This window comes from Chlorocebus sabaeus, chromosome 7 (assembly GCF_047675955.1).
Source record: "Chlorocebus sabaeus isolate Y175 chromosome 7, mChlSab1.0.hap1, whole genome shotgun sequence".
Classification (NCBI taxonomy): domain Eukaryota; kingdom Metazoa; phylum Chordata; class Mammalia; order Primates; family Cercopithecidae; genus Chlorocebus; species Chlorocebus sabaeus.
Genome location: NC_132910.1, coordinates 12398092 through 12414099, shown reverse-complemented (window position 1 = coordinate 12414099; position 16008 = coordinate 12398092).

The window sequence follows — 16008 nt, the reverse complement described above, 5'->3', positions numbered from 1 at the left end:
GCTACTTGAAAATACGTAATAAATTATTATTATTATTTAAATTTCAGACAGGGTCTCGCTCTTTTGCCCAGGCTGGAGTGCAGTGGCACAATCTCAGCTCACTGCAACCTCCACCTCCCAGGTTCCAGGTATCCTCCCACCTCAGCCTCTCTCCCAAGTAGCTGGGACCACAGATATATGCCACCATGCCCAGCTAATTTTTGCATTTTTTGTAGAGAGGGGTTTTCACCATGTTGCCCAGCCCTTCTTTTGAAGCCGAAATGCCTACTCACACAACTCTGAGCATTGCCCCTGAGTCTGGGGTCAGATTTGTGCTGTAATCCCAGCACTTTGGGAGGTTGAAGTGGGTGGATCACTTGGGGTCAGGAGTTCGAGACCAGCCTGGACAACATGGTGAAACCTAGTCTCCACTGAAAATACAAAAATTAGTGGGCATGTTGCCATACTCCTGTAATCCCAGCTACTCGGGAGGCTGAGGCATGAGAATTTCTTGAACCCGGGAGGTGGAGGTTGTAGTGAGCCAAGCACACCACTGCACTCCAGCCTGGGCAACAGAGTGAAACTTTGTCTCAAAAAAAAAAAAGTGCTGGAGACTGGAGCCAGCTGATTTTGTCAGAGTGATGAAGAGTCATTGCTGTGGCACTGCTGAAAGAAACAGCCAGCAGGCAGGAGCCAGTCCCTTCTCCCTCCTCCTGCCTTCTGATGTTCCCCTCACGGACCCTATGGGCATAACCTTCCAGAAGCCAGCTGGAAAAGCAGAAATGAGGTCTGCTGAGACCTGGCACCACATAGCAGAGTATAGAAGGGGAGGTGTAGAGCTGATGGAGAATCACCTTATGACTGGCATGTTCCCATGCCCACCCCTTGACCTTAGCAACCTCAAGGGCTGGAACAAGAAGACACTGTGCAGTTTTCAACTCCACTTGGCACCACACATGGCCGAGTTCTGGCTGGTATCCTGCTGAGGCCGAGGGGTAAATTTGAAATGAGTGTTAGTACTTTTCTAAGTCACATCACATTCAGTTCTTTGAACAACAGTCATAAAATGGTCATAGGTCATTTTGCTGAAGATTCTTATCAAGAATTGATAAAATATAATTTATATATAAAGCTTTCTCAACTCTGTTGGATGTCTGTTACCAAATGACATGTGCACTTGCTTACGAATACCTTTGATGCTCTGGGAACGCAAATCTGACCCCAGACTCAGGGGCAATGCTCAGAGTTGTGTGAGTAGGAGTTTCGGCTTCAGAAGAAAAGCCATTTACACCTCAAGATAGATTTCTTATAAATGATGTGTGTGCATACAGCTGCCTTTACGTTATTTTGTTTCAAAGAGCTGACTGACTGGCAGGATGGCTCATGCCTGTAATCCCAGCACTTTGGGAGGCAGAGGGAGGCAGATTGCTTGAGCCCAGGAGTTGGAGTGCCAGCACCACTCACAGGGGACGCGGGGAGGGCAGGGGAAGGGAGGCAACATGGTGACAAAACCCTGTCTCTACAAAAAATACAAAAATTAGCCTAGTGTGGTGGTGCGCACCTGTAGTCCCAGCTACTCAGGAGGCTGAGGTGGGAGGATCACCTGAGCCTGGGAGGTGGAGGCTGCAGTGAGCCATGATCACACCACTACATTTCAGCCTGGGTGATAGGAGTGAGAACTTGTCTCAAAAAAAAAAAAAACAGTAACATTGATAGTTATACCTTAGAAATATTTTCTATCATGGTGCTTTTCACATGTTGTCTTAGCATTTGTGAGCCAAGAACAACGGTCAAAAAACATTTTCTGTAAAGGGCCAGATAGTAAGTACCGTAGACTTCTTGTCACAGCTAAACTCTGTCATTGTAGTGCAAAAGGAGACATAGACTATAACTCAATGAATGTGCATGACTGTATTCTTGTTTTGTTTTGTTTTGTTTTGTTTTGTTTTTTTGAGAGAAGGTCTTGCTCTGTCACCCAGGCTGGAGTACAGTGGCGTGATCTCAGCTCACTGCAGCCTCAACCTCAGCCTCCTCCCACCTCAGCCCTGCAAGTAGCTGGGACTACAGGCATGCACCACCACACCCAGTTAATATTTTTGTATTTTTTGTAGAAGTAGGTGATATGGTTTGGCTGTGTCCCCACTCAAATCTCAACTTGAATTGTATGTCCCAGAATTCCCAAATGTTGTGGGAGGGACCCGGGGGGATAATTGAATCATAGGAGCCAGTCTTTCCCATGCTGTTCTCATGATAGTGAATAAGTCCAGGAGATCTGATGGGTTTATCAGGAGTTTCCACTTTTGCTTCCTCATTTTTTCTCTTGCTGCCACCATGTAAGAAATGCCTTTCACCTCCCACCATGATTGTGAGGCCCCCCAGCCATGTGGAACTCTTAAGTCCAATTAAACTTTTCTTCCCAGTCTCAGGTATGTCTTTATCAGCACTGTAAAAACGGACTAATACACAGGGTTCTGCCGTGTTGCCCAGGCTGGTCTCAAACTCCAGAGCTCAAGTGATCTGCCTGCCTCAGCCTCCCAGAGTGCTAAGATTATAGGCATGAGCCACTGTGCCCAGCTGGCATGGCTATATTCTAATAAGACTTTACAAAAATAGGCAGCAGGCCGTATTTAGATTATGGGCCTTAGTTTACTGACCTTAAGCCAAACATACCCCCAAAATGGCCATGCAGACCACTGGCGTGTTTGTTAGAGGGTAAAACCAGGTGCAAGCTAAGAGATCTGTTTTGTGGTTAATCCTTGTGGTTTGGTTTTTAGTCATTTTTTAGGTATTCATTGCTGCTTAGGTCACCATAGCTCAAAATGAATTTAAAAAATTGATAAAGTGTCTAGACAATTTAGGCAAAATAAAAAATTTTTTTCAGTCTTATTATCTGATCACTACCTTTAAAATCATGTTTTTTAAAATCATGAATTATCTAGCTAATTCTGCCTGTAGAAGTCTGACTTTCAATTTTAGTTTTCTGTCAGTTCCTGCTGGTCCCCTTGTCATCATAGGGGCCTAGAGAGGAGCTTTCACTGTTTCTCATGCTACAGCCTACTAAGATCTTATTACTAACCCCATCAAAGCATATTATCCTACCTGTTTAATAATCAATTCTAGGCTTTTGAAATGCAGCCATAGGCATAAAAAAGCAAGCTCTGTTATACTAAAATTAGCTCAAAATGAAACATAGACTTAAAATATGAAACTTTAAAATTTTAGAGAAAAGCATAGGAGAAAGCATTTGCTCTGGGGAAAAAAAAAAAAAAAAAACACCTATGCAGAAGATGAAGCTGGGTGCAGTGGCCCACACCTATAATCCCAGCACTTTGGGAGGCCAAGGTGGGCGGATCACCTGAGGTCAGGAGTTCGAGACCAGCCTGACCAACATGGAGAAACCTCATCTCTACTGGAAATACAAAATTAGCTGGGTGTGGTGGCACATCCCTTTAATCCCAGCTACTTGGAAGGCTGAGGCAGGGGAATCACTTGAACCCAGGAGGCGGAGGTTGCAGTGAGCCGAGATCACATCATTGCACTCCAGCCTGGGCAACAAGAGCGAAACTCCATCTCAAAAACAAAAAAGAAGTTTGAGGCTGTAGTGCTTAATGATCTCACCTGTGAATAGCCACTGCACTCCAGCCTGGGCAACACAGGGACACTCCATCTCTAAACACAAACAAACAAAAAAGGCAGAAGGCTGAGGCACAAGAATCACTTGAACCTGGGAGATAGAGATTGCAGTAAGCCGGGATAGCGCCACTGCACTCCAGCCTGGGCAACAGCAAGACACCATCTCAAACAAAAAAAAAAAGAGAGAGAGAGAGAGAGCGAAAAGGAGAAACTGTAGACCAGGAGAACATATTTTGTCTAAAATATATAAAGAGATCTCAAAACCAAGAATAAAAAAATATACATGATTAGAAAGTGGGCAAAAAGATGTGAATAGAGATTTCCCTGGAGAGGATATACAGGTGGCAGATGAGCATAACATTGTGAGCCATTAGGGAAATGCAAAATAAAAACTGCAATAACACTACACATCTGTCAGAATGACTAAAATAAAAAACAGTAGTAACATCAAATGCTGCAGGGATGTGGAAAAAGTGTATTACTCACTGTTCACGGAAATGTGAAATCGTACACCTACTCTGGCCAGGCGCGGTGGCTCACGCCTGTAATCCCAGCACTTTGGGAGGCTGAGGAGGGTGGATCATTTGAGGTCAGAAGTACAAGACCAGCTTGGCCAACATGGTGAAACCCCATCTCCACTAAAAATACAAAAATTAGCTGGGCATGATGGCGTGCGCCTGTAATCCTAGCTACTCAGGAGGCTGAGATAGGAGAATCACTTGAACCCGGGAGGTAGAAGTTGCCATGAGCTGAGATCGCACCACGGTACTCCAGTCTGGGCGACAGAATGAGATTCCACCTCAAAAATATAAATAAATAAATAAATAGGCTGGGCGCGGTGGCTTGTGCCTGTAATCCCAGCATTTTCAGGGGCTGAAGTGGGCAGATCACCTGAGGTCAGGAGTTCAAGACCAGCCTGGCCAACATGGTGAACTCCTGTCTCTACTGAAAATACAAAAACAAAATTAGATGGGCGTGGTGGCGTGCGCCTGTAATCCTAGCCACTCAGGAGGCTAAGGCAGGAGAATCGCTTGAACCCAGGAGGTGGAGGTTCCACTGAGCTGAGATCAAGCCACTGCACTCCAGCCTGGGTGACAGAGCGAGACTCCATCTCAAAAAATAAATAAAATAATAAAATAAAATAAAATAGTATGGTTGCTCTGGAATAGAGTTTGGCAGCTTCTTAACAATCTAAGTGGTTGGGCGCAGTGGCTCATGCTTGCAATCCCAGCACTTTGAGAGGCCAAGGCAGGTGGATCACCTGAGGTTGGAGTTTGAGACCAGCCTGGCCAACATGGCAAAACTCTGTCTCTACTGAAAATACAAAAATTAGCTGGTCTTGGTGGCGGGTGCCTGTAATCCCAGCTACTAAGAAGACTGAGGCAGGGAGAATCCCTTGAACCTGGGAGGCGGAGGTTGTGGTGAGCCGAGATCGCGCCATTGCATTACAGCCTGGGTGACAGAGTGAGACTGTCTCAAAAAAAAAAAAAAAAAGAAAAAGAAAAAAATCTAAACATACAAATACCACATGACATATGACTCAGTAAATTGCAGTCTTGGGCATTTATCCCACAAAAAAGAAAACTTGGGGCCAGGGGTAGGGGCTCGTGCCTGTGATCCTAGTACTTTGGGAGAACAAGTCAGGTGGATCATTTGAGGTCAGGAGTTCGAGACCAGCCTGACCAACATGGTGAAACCCCATCCCTACTAAAACTACAAAAATTAGCCAGGTGTGTGGTGGAACATGCCTGCAGTCCCAGCTACTCGGGAAGCTGAGGCAGGATAATCACTTGAACCCAGGAGACAGAGGTTGCAGTGAGCCGACATTGTGCCACAGCACTCCAGCCTGAGTGACAGAGTGAGACTCCGTGTCAAAAAAAAAAAAACACACACAATCAATCAATCAATCAATCAAAGCAGGCCAGACGCGGTGGCTGTTTTTTATTTTTGTTTTTGAGATGGAGTCTCTCTCTGTGACCTAGGCTGGAGTGCAGTTGCACAATCTCATCTCACTGCAACCTCCACGTCCTGGGTTCAAGTGATTCTCCTACCTCAGCCTCCCAAGTAGCTGAGATTACAGGCGTGCACCACCACGCCAGGCTAATTTTTCTATTTTCAGTAGAGACAGGGTTTTGCCATGTTCGCCAGGCTGGTCTCAATCTACTGACCTCAGGTGATCCACCCGCTTCAGCCTCCCAAAGCGCTGGGATTACAGGTATGAGCTACCACGACCAGCTCTTTTTTTAAAAAAAAAGAAAAAAAAAGAAAAAGAAAGTAAACCCTGGGGTTTTTTTATTCTGTTATGTATCTTCACGGGGTTGGTGGTCACAGGAATCGTCAAATGTGGATACAATTGCATAGAATTAAATACACGCACAAACACGCACAAATGAACATTGGTAAAACTGGTGAAATCTGATTAAAGTTAGTAGACTGTATTGTCAGTTTCCTGTTTTCTACATTATAGTTACGCAAGATATTACTATACTATTTTCTAACAACTACACACAAGTCTACTATCATCTCAAAATACAAAAGTGAAGCTCTGAAAATTATCTATAGAATCTGAATAGTAAAGGGACACAATTCTTTTTTTTTTTTTTCTTGAGACAGAGTCTTGCTCTGTCAATAGGCTAGAGTCTTCACTCCAGCCTGATCTTGGCTCTCTGCCTTCCGGGTTGAAGTTATTCTTCTGCCTCAGCCTCCCAAGTACAGGTACTACAGGTACACGCCACCATGCCTAGCTAATTTTTGTATTTTTAGTAGAGATGGATTTTACCATGTTGGCCAGGATGGTCTCGATCTCTTGACCTCATGATCCACCCATGTCGGCCTCCCAAAGTGCTGGGATTACAGGCGTGAGCCAGCGCGCCTAGCCTTCGTTTTTTGGGTTTTGTTGTTGTTGTTGTTGTTGTTGTTATTGTTTTTGAGACAGAGTCTCGCTGTGTTCCCCAAGCTGGAGTGCAGTGGCACGATCTCGGCTCACTGCAACCTCCGCCTCCCGGGTTCAAGCAATTCTCATATCTCCACCTCCCGAATAGCTAAGACTATGGGCCAGTGCCACCACACCTGGCTAATTTTTGTATTTGTGTAGAGATGAGGTTTCACCATGTTGGCTTGACCTCAAGTGATTCCCCTACCTCAGCCTCCCAAAGTGTTGGAATTATAGGCATGAACCACTGTGTTCAGCCATAAAGGTATGTAATTCAAAATATTCTGAGCATACAGAGTCTCTTTTCCTTCTTTAACATCATCATGATTTAAATGAACCTGAGTAATTAATGTTATTCTAGTAAATCGTAGTGGCCTTAAGTCTAAGTATTAAGAATAGGTAATTTTAGCCGCGTGTGGTGGCTCAGGCCTGTAATCCCAGCACTTTGGGAGGCCGTAGGCTGGTGGATCACCTGAGGTCAGAAGTTTGAGACCAGCCTGACTAACATGGAGCAATGCCATCCCTACTAAAAAAAAAATACAAAATAAGCTGGGCATGGTGGCACATGCCTGTAATCCCAGCTACTTGGGAGGCTCAGGCGGGAGAATTGCTTGAACCCGGGAGGCAGAGATTGCAATGAGTCAAGATCTGGCCATTGCACTCCAGCTTGGGCAACAAGAGCGAAACTCCTTCTCAAAAAAGAAAAGAAAAGAAAAAAGAATAAGTAATTTTATTATATTCTACAATGAAGGGCAATTTAAACGTAATGTAATTTAATGTTTAGACATTTGTGAAACTTTCATCTAAAAGATTCCCAGGTTTCTATGAGAAAAATTAAAACAACCTTTTGTCAGAGTAGGCATCCCAATTATTTTACAAAATATGCTCACCATAAACAAGACAATGATATGACTTAGAATTAAATGTTAATATAACCTTTCTTGCCTTGCTTTCTACACAGCATTGTGAAATTATGTGTCCTGGGTATTTTTGACTTGTATGTGCTTCTGATTAGCTGGAAAATAGCTAGGAAAACACAGTGGTCAAAACACAGAATTTGGCCAGGTGTTCTAATCCCAGCACTTTGGGAGGCAGAGATGGGAGGATAGCTTGAGGCCAGAATTTGAGACCAACCTGGGCAACATTGTGAGAGCCCTATCTCTACAAAAAATAAATAAAAGACAAGCCTAGTTCAATGTGGTTTTCTTTACCATTAGGCTCTGTGATGCAGATAGAAACTTTACCCCTGAAGCTAACATAATTGAAATGGAATTGTCGATCAAGTTGGCAACCCAACATGTATGTTTCGTATTGCCTCTGGCACCAAGTTTAAACATTTAAGAAAAATTATCCTAATGTGTCCTCCAAATATGTCCTTTCTTTCTTTTATTTTATTTTATTTATTTATTTTTTTGAGACGGAGTTTTGCTTTCCTTGCCCAGACTAGAGTGGAGTGACTTGATCTCGGCTCATTGTAACCTCTGCTTTCCAGTGGTTTCAAGCGATTCTCCTGCCTCAGCCTCCTGAGTAGCTGAGACTACAGGCACATGCCACCACGCCCAGCAATTTTTTTTTTTTTTTTTCTGAGATGGAGTCTCGCTCTGTCATCCAGGCTGGAGTGCAGTGGCACAAACTTGGCTCACTGCAAGCTCCGCCTCCCGGGTTCACGCCATTCTCCTGCCTCAGCCTCCCCAGTAACTGGGACTACAGGCACCTGCCATCATGTTCGGCTAATTTTTTGTATTTTTAGTAGAGATGGCGTTTCACCATGTTAGCCAGGATGGTCTCGATTTCCTGACCCCATGATCCGCCTGCCTCGGCCTCCCAAAGTGCTGGGATTATGGGCGTGAGCCACCGCGCCCGGTTTACACCCAGCTAATTTTTTGTATTTTTAGTAGAGACGGAGTTTCACCATGTTGGCCAGGATGGTCTCGATCTCTTGACCTTGTGATCTGCCCACCTCGGCCTCCCAAAGTGCTAGAATTACAGTCATGAGCCACCGCACCCGGCCCAAATATGTTCTTTCAAAGTCATACTAGAGTACTGTCTAAAAGGCCGGCATGGAAGTTGTCTGATTCCAGAGGAAGTCATTTCATTTCATTTATTTACCATTGATAGGGCCCAGAGTCTGTAAAGTTAGATGTTAGCTTATGGAAAATAAGTGGCAAATTATTTTGTTGGGTAGAAAAGATATCTCCAGGCCAGGTGCGGTGGCTCACCCTTGTAATCCCAGCACTTCTCCCAAAGTGTTGGGATTACAGGGGTGAGCCACCTTACCCAGTCAAAAAAAGGTTTTTTGTAAGATAAGGTCTTGCTATGTTGCCCAGGCTGATCATGACTTCCTGGGTTCAAGTGATCCTCCTGCCTCAAGCTCCCGAGTAGCTAGACTACAGACACGCCACCCAGCTAATTTAATTTTTTTTTTTTTTTTGTAGAAACAGGGTCATGCTACACTGCCCAGGCTGGTCTCAAACTCCTGGCCTCAAGCAGTCCTCCTGCCTTGGCCTCCTAAAATGCTGGGATTACAGGTATAGGTCACCATGCCTGGCCTAATACAAAGGTTTTTTTTTTTTTTTTTTTTTTTTTTTTTTTGGAGACAGAGTCCCACTCTGTCACCCAGGCTGGAATGCAGTGGCTCAATCCTCAGCCTCCCATAGTGATGGGATTGCAGGAGAATCGATTGAACCCAGGAGGCAGAAGTTGCAGTGAGCCAAGATCACTCCATTGCGCTCCAGCCTGGGCAACAGAGTAAGACTCTGTCTCAAAAACAAAGATGAAAAACAAAGATGTGCACATCCAAAGATGAAGATGGAAACTGAGGGAGAGGGGTATAGAACAGGCTCTATATTAAGAATAATCATTTTTCACAATCCACATCAAGCAAAAATATTTCTAAGCTCAAGCAGGTAGTCCATTCATTTGAAATCAAAACTCCAACATTTCAATATAATCACAAATCCAAGACTAGTTAAGTCATTTCCTAAAAATGTACGTTCTCCAACAGCTAGTAGAGCTAAGCTGGTTTTGGCGATGTCTACTGCCATCTAGTGGAAATGGATTGACATAACTAGTGCATCATTTAGTGCTAAAGCTTTCAAAGTAAAGCTTTCAAATTAAAGTTTTCAAAGTACTCTCATTTTATCTCCACAGTAACCTGTGAAATAGACATTATTATTCAGTTTGTTTCAATTTATTAAAAAATTTAAGGCCGGGCGCAGTGGCTCACTCTTGTAATCCCAGCACTTTGGGAGGCTGAGGCAGGCAGATCACTTGACATCAGGAGTTCAAGACCAGCCTGGTCAACATGGCAAAACCCCATCTTTATTAAAAATACAAAAATTGGGCCAGGCACAGTGGCTTACACCTGTAATCCCAGCACTTTGGGAGGCTGAGGTGGGTGGATCACTTGAGGTCGGGAGTTGAAGACTAGCCTGACCAACATGGAGAAACCCCATCCCTACTAAAAATACAAAAATTAACTGGGCATGGTGGTGCATGCCTGTAATCCCAGCTATTTGGGAGGCTGAGGCAGGAGAATCACTTGAACCCAGGAGGCGGAGGTTGCAGTGAGCCAAGATTGTGCCATTGCACCCCAGCCTGGGCAACAAGAGTGAGACTCCGTCTCAAAAAACAAACAAACAAAAATTAGCTGAGCATCGTGTCAGGCTCCTGTAATCCCAGCTGCTCAGGAGGCTGAGGCAGGAGAATTGCTTGGACCTGGGAGGCAGAGGTTGCAGTGGACCGAGATTGAGCCACTACATTCCAGCCTGGGTGACAGAGCGGGACTCTGTCTCAAAAAAAAACACAAAAAACCTTCATATTAGGCCAGGCATGGTGACCTATACCTGTAATCCCAGCATTTTAGGAGGCCAAGGCAGGAGGACTGCTTGAGGCCAGGAGTTTGAGACCAGCCTGGGCAGTGTAGCATGACCCTGTTTCTACAAAAAAAAAAATAAATTAAATTAGCTGGGTGGCGTGTCTGTAGTCTAGCTACTCGGGAGCTTGAGGCAGGAGGATCACTTGAACCCAGGAAGTCATGATCAGCCTGGGCAACATAGCAAGACCTTATCTTACAAAAAACCTTTTTTTGACTGGGTAAGGTGGCTCACCCCTGTAATCCCAGCACTTTGGGAGGCCCAGGCAAGCAGATCACTTGAGGTCAGGAGTTCAAGACCAGCCTGGCCAACATGGGGAAAACCCATCTCTACTAAAAATGCAAAAAATTAGCTGGACGTGCTGACACACGCCTGTAATCCCAGCTACTCAGGAGGCTGAAGCAGAGAATCGCTGGAACCTGGGAGGCAGAGGTCGCAGTGAGCCGGGATCGTGCCACTGCACTCCAGCCTGGGAGACAGAGCAAGACTGCCTCAAAAAAAAAAAACAAAAAAAAACTAACCCTTCATATTGTCAAGCACTTATTATAAGCACTGTACATGAATGATCTAATTTATTTTCCATTACAATCTAATATAGTAAGTATTATCTGTGTTATTATTCCCACTTACAGATAAGAAGCCAAGACTTAGAGAATTTAAGAAGCATGCTGAAAGTCCAACAGCTAGTAAAGTAGGAGCATCAGGGTCAAAGTAGGGGATCCTACAAGGCATGCATGTTAATGTAAGTTATCATCAACATCACAAAATGTGTCAGACATTCTCCTAAGCAGTTAGTTTATAGGTATCAGCTAATTTAATCTTCACAAAACCCGAACCAGGAGAGGTGGCTCATGCCTATAATCCCAGCATTTTGGAAGGCAGAGGTGGGCAGATCACTTGAGGTCAGGAGTTCGAGACCAGCCTGGCCAATGTGGCAAAACCTCATCTCTACTAAAAAGACAAGAAATTAGCCGGGTGTGATAGCTCCTGTCTGTGCTCCCAGCTACTCGGGAGGCTGAGGATCACCTGAGCCTGGCAAGTTGAGGCTGCTGCAAGCCATGATCACGCCACTGCATCCAGGCTGGGTGATGGGAATGAGACCCTATCTCAAAAAATAAAACCAAAACCAAAAATGTATGAAGTATGAATAATTATTATTTCCATTTTCTAGATTAAGAAACCAAGGTATGGAGGAGTTAAGCAAGATATTCAAGGTCACCAACTAGTGAAAAGCATAGCCAGAACTGGAATCCAGGAAGTTTAATTCTGGAGCCCATGTTCTCAACCAGTAAGCAATTTTTTAAAAAATTATTATAACTTAGGCCAGGCACGGTGGCTCATGCCTGTAATCCCAGTGTTTTGGGAGGACTTTAAGACCAGCCTGGGCAACATAGTGAGACCCCCATCTCTACAAAAAATATATATTTTTAAATAGCTGGACATGGTGGCACATGCCTGTAGTCCTAGCACTTTGGGAGGCTGAAGTGGGCAGATCACTTGAGCTCAGGAGTTCAAGACCAGCCTGAGCAGCATGGCAAAACCAAGTCTCAGAAAAAAAAAAAAAAGGCCAGGCATGGTGGCTTAGGCCTGTAATCCCAGCACTTTGGGAAGCCTAGGTGGGTGGATCACTTGAAGTCAGGAATTTTGAGACTAGCCTGACCAACATGGTGAAACCCCGTCTCTATTAAAACTACAAAAATTGGCTGGGCGCAGTGGCTCACGTCTGTAATCCCAGCACTTTGGGAGACTGAGGCGGGAGGATCACGAGGTCAGGAGATGGAGACCATCCTGGCTAACACAGTGAAACCCCGTCTCTACTAAAAATACAAAAAAAATTAGCCGGGGGTGGTGGCGGGCGCCTGTAGTCCCAGCTAGCTACTCAGGAGGCTGAGGCAGGAGAATGGCGTGAACCCAGGAGGCGGAGCTTGCAGTGAGCCGAGATTGCTCCGCTGCACTCCAGCCTGGGCGACAGAGGGAGACTCCGTCTCAAAAAAAAAATAAATAAATAAAACTACAAAAATTAGCTGGGCATGGTGGTGAGCACTTGTAATCCCAGCTGCTCAGGGGGCTGAGGCAGAAGAGTCAATCGAACCCAGGAGGCGGAGGTTGCAGTGAGCCGAGATCGCACCACTGCACTCTAGCCTGGGTGACAGAGACAGACTCTATCTCAAAAAGAAACAAAAACAAAAAACAAAAACAAAATGCAGATTCTGATGCAGAAAGCCTGAGGTAGGGCCTAAGATTCTGCATTTCTATAAAGCTCTCAGTAAGGACAGTGCTGCTGGCAAAGTGTGCTCCTACATTTTCAGGAGCAAAGTTCTGGCAAGGGGAGGGAGGGGAGGGGAGCAACTGAACTATTGAAAGAAAAACTCTAGACAAATTAAATTTAACAGAGGGTAATTGAACAAATAATGATTCCTTAAAAATATATATTATTTTTTAGAGACTGGTCTCACTCAGTTGCGCAGGCTGGAGTGCAGTGGCGCAATCATAGCTCACCACAGCCTCAAACTCCTGGGCTCAAGGGACCCTCCTGAGTAGCTAGGACCACATGCCACATGCCATGATGCCCAGCTTTTATTCATTTATTTCTTTTCTTTTCTTTCTTTCTTTCTTTTTTTTTTTTTTTTTTTTTTTTTTTGAGACAGAGTTTTGCTCTTGTTGCCCTGGCTGGAGTGCAACGGCACAATCTTGGCTCACTGAAACCTCTGCGTCCCAGGTTCAAACGATTCTCCTGCCTCAGCCTCCCGAGTAACTGGGATTACAGGCATGCGCCACCACAGCTGGCTAATTTTGTATTTTTAGTAGAGATGGGGTTTCCCCATGTTGGTCAGCCTGGTCTCGAACTCCCAACCTCAGATGATCCACCCACCTTGGCCTCCCAAAGTGCTGAGATTACAGATGTGAGTCACCATGCCCAGCCTAAAGAACAATTCCTGAATCGGGTGGCTCTGGGAACAAGCAGAGCTTCAGAGAGCTCCAGTATGTAAGGTAGGCAGGGATCACTTATAGACAGAAAAAAACAGAAATGAGGTGTGGAAAACAACTTGATCGGTTACAGCTCAGTATTAAGACATGATCTAATCAGCTGGTAGCCTGTGACTGACTGAAGCTCAGCTGCTGTGCTTGGCTGACACTTAGCTATTTGTTACAAAACAAAACTTCTATATTAGGCTCTCATATAGGCTCTCTATATTAGGCTCTCATATATTTGTTACAAAACAAAACTTCTATATTAGGCTTTCTTCAACCTAACCTGCTGAAGTTAGGTTGCAGTTCTTTCAGTAGGAACTCAAGGTAAGGAGGCAGCCTCTGGCCAAACTTAGTTTAATTTACTAGGACCCTCAGTAACGCCTATGTTATTGGGGTAGGAGGGGAATTAAAGGAGGCTCTGAAGGAGCCTGAGGGTGAGAGGGGACTTGGCCTGAAAAGGTCCTTGGAGAACCAGGACAGTGTGTTGTCGGAAAAGATACTATAGAAGCATTTCTTTCTTTCTCTTTCCCTTCCCTTCCCTTCCCTCCCGTCCCCTCCCCTCCCCTCCCTTCCCTTTCCCTTTCCCTTTCCCTTTCCCTTTCCATTTCCCTTTCCATTTCCCTTTCCCTCTTTTTCTTGCCGGAGTCTCACTGTCTCCCAGGCTGGAGTGCAGTGGTGCAATCTTGGCTCACTGCAGCCTCCACCTCCCAGGTTCAAGTGATTCTCTTGCCTCCACCTCCAAGTATCTGGGATTACAGGCATGCGCCACCAAGTCCAGCTAATTTTTGTATTTTTAGTAGCGACAGGGTTTCGCCATTTTGGCCAGGCTGATCTCGAATTCCTGACCTCAAGTGATCCCACTCAGCCTCCCAAAGTGCTGGGATTATAGACATGAGCCAATGAGCCCAGCCTATAGAAGCATTTCAAGGCAAAATAGTCAACAGCAATATAAGCTAAGTGACAGTAAGGGGCCCTGCTGGTTTCTTAATTAAGAGGCAACTACAAAAAAAAGAGGCTACTGGTCAATGTAGTGAATATGGTTTCTGTGAATAATAGAAGCTGAAAGATTTCGTGATGTTGGGGTGTAGGGAGTGAATAGGGGAAATGGAGCTAATCTCTTTTTCTAGAAAGAGAGAACAGTAGCTAAGGTGGATGGCAGGGGCAAATGAGAGAAAGAAAGTGGGGCAGGGATGGCTTATGGGGAAGCTTGTTTGGTTTGGTTTTGCAGGTGTGACACCAGAAGCTATGGCGTTATGCAGAAAGGGAAAGCATGAGGGAGAAATTGACCCAGAGAATGTGGGTGGCTTCTTCTCTCCTAAATAGACCCTCATGTTTACTGAATGTCTGCAGTGTGGCAGCTCCAGGAATAAATAGGACACATCCTTGAGCTTCAAGGTCTTGACTACTAAGGGACCTTTGTGCCTCTTCTGTGAAACTTTGAGAGACGGCAGTAAAACAGGCGTGGGGTTCACAATGAACAATCTTTTCTACATGAGGCCCAATTCAAGAAAGATACACGTGTATCTATCTGGTCACCAGTTTTCCTGACAATTGAGTTGAAACATTCTTTATTTCTCCATCACTGGAGAGTTCAGTTTTTAACCTAAAATTCCAAAACAGCGCCGTACTGTCAGAATAGGTAGTTAGGCAGATGTGAGCAGGGCAGGAGAGGACTACCCTCCCCCTAGGAATGTCAGGTGATGGTCAGGCAACTGTCAAGTGATGGTCAGGCAGCTGTTAAACTGTCTCTCTGAAATAATAATTGGGCCAGGAGCTGTGGCTCATACTTATAATCCCAGCACTTTGGGAGGTCGAGGTGGGCAGATCACCTGAGGTCAGGAGTTCAAGACTAGCCTGGTCAACATGGTGAAACCCCATCTCTACAAAAATACAAAAATTAGCTACACATGATGGCAGGTGCCTGTAGTCTCAGCTACTCAGGAGGCTGAGGCAGGAGAATCACTTGAACCGGGGATACGAAGGTTGCAGTGAGCCCAGATCATACCATTGCACTCCAGCCTGGGCGACACAGCAAGACTCCATCTAAAAAATAATGAAATAAAATAAAAATTGATTGCAACAGGCACCAGGGAAAGGCAGTCTCCCAATAGATAGAAAACACCTAGTGGCCGGGCACGGTGGTTCACGCCTGTAATCCCAGCACTTTGGGAGGCTGAGGTGGCTGGATCACGAGGTCAGGGCATCAAGACCATCCTGGCCAACATGGTGAAACCCCGTCTCTACTAAAATACAAAAAATTAGCCGGGCGTGGTGGTGCATGCCTGTAGTCCCAGCTACTCGGGAGGTTGAGGCAGTGGAATCGCTTGAACACAGGAGGCAGAGATTGCAGTGAGCCAAGATCACACCACTGCACTCCAGCCTGGTGACAGAGCAAGATTCTGTCTGAAAAAAAAAAAAAAGAAAACACCTGACGCTGGTGATCTACAGCTTCCCGATAACATCTCAGGAGTTGGGGGAGTGGGCTCAAGCATATGCACTGAGAGGCAAAATGGCAGAGTTTAACTGGTATATGACCTTCCTCTAGGAACACTCAACTGGTAAGAGAAGAATGCCTCAAATGAGCATGTGCATAACTTCAGCAAACACACTGCACTG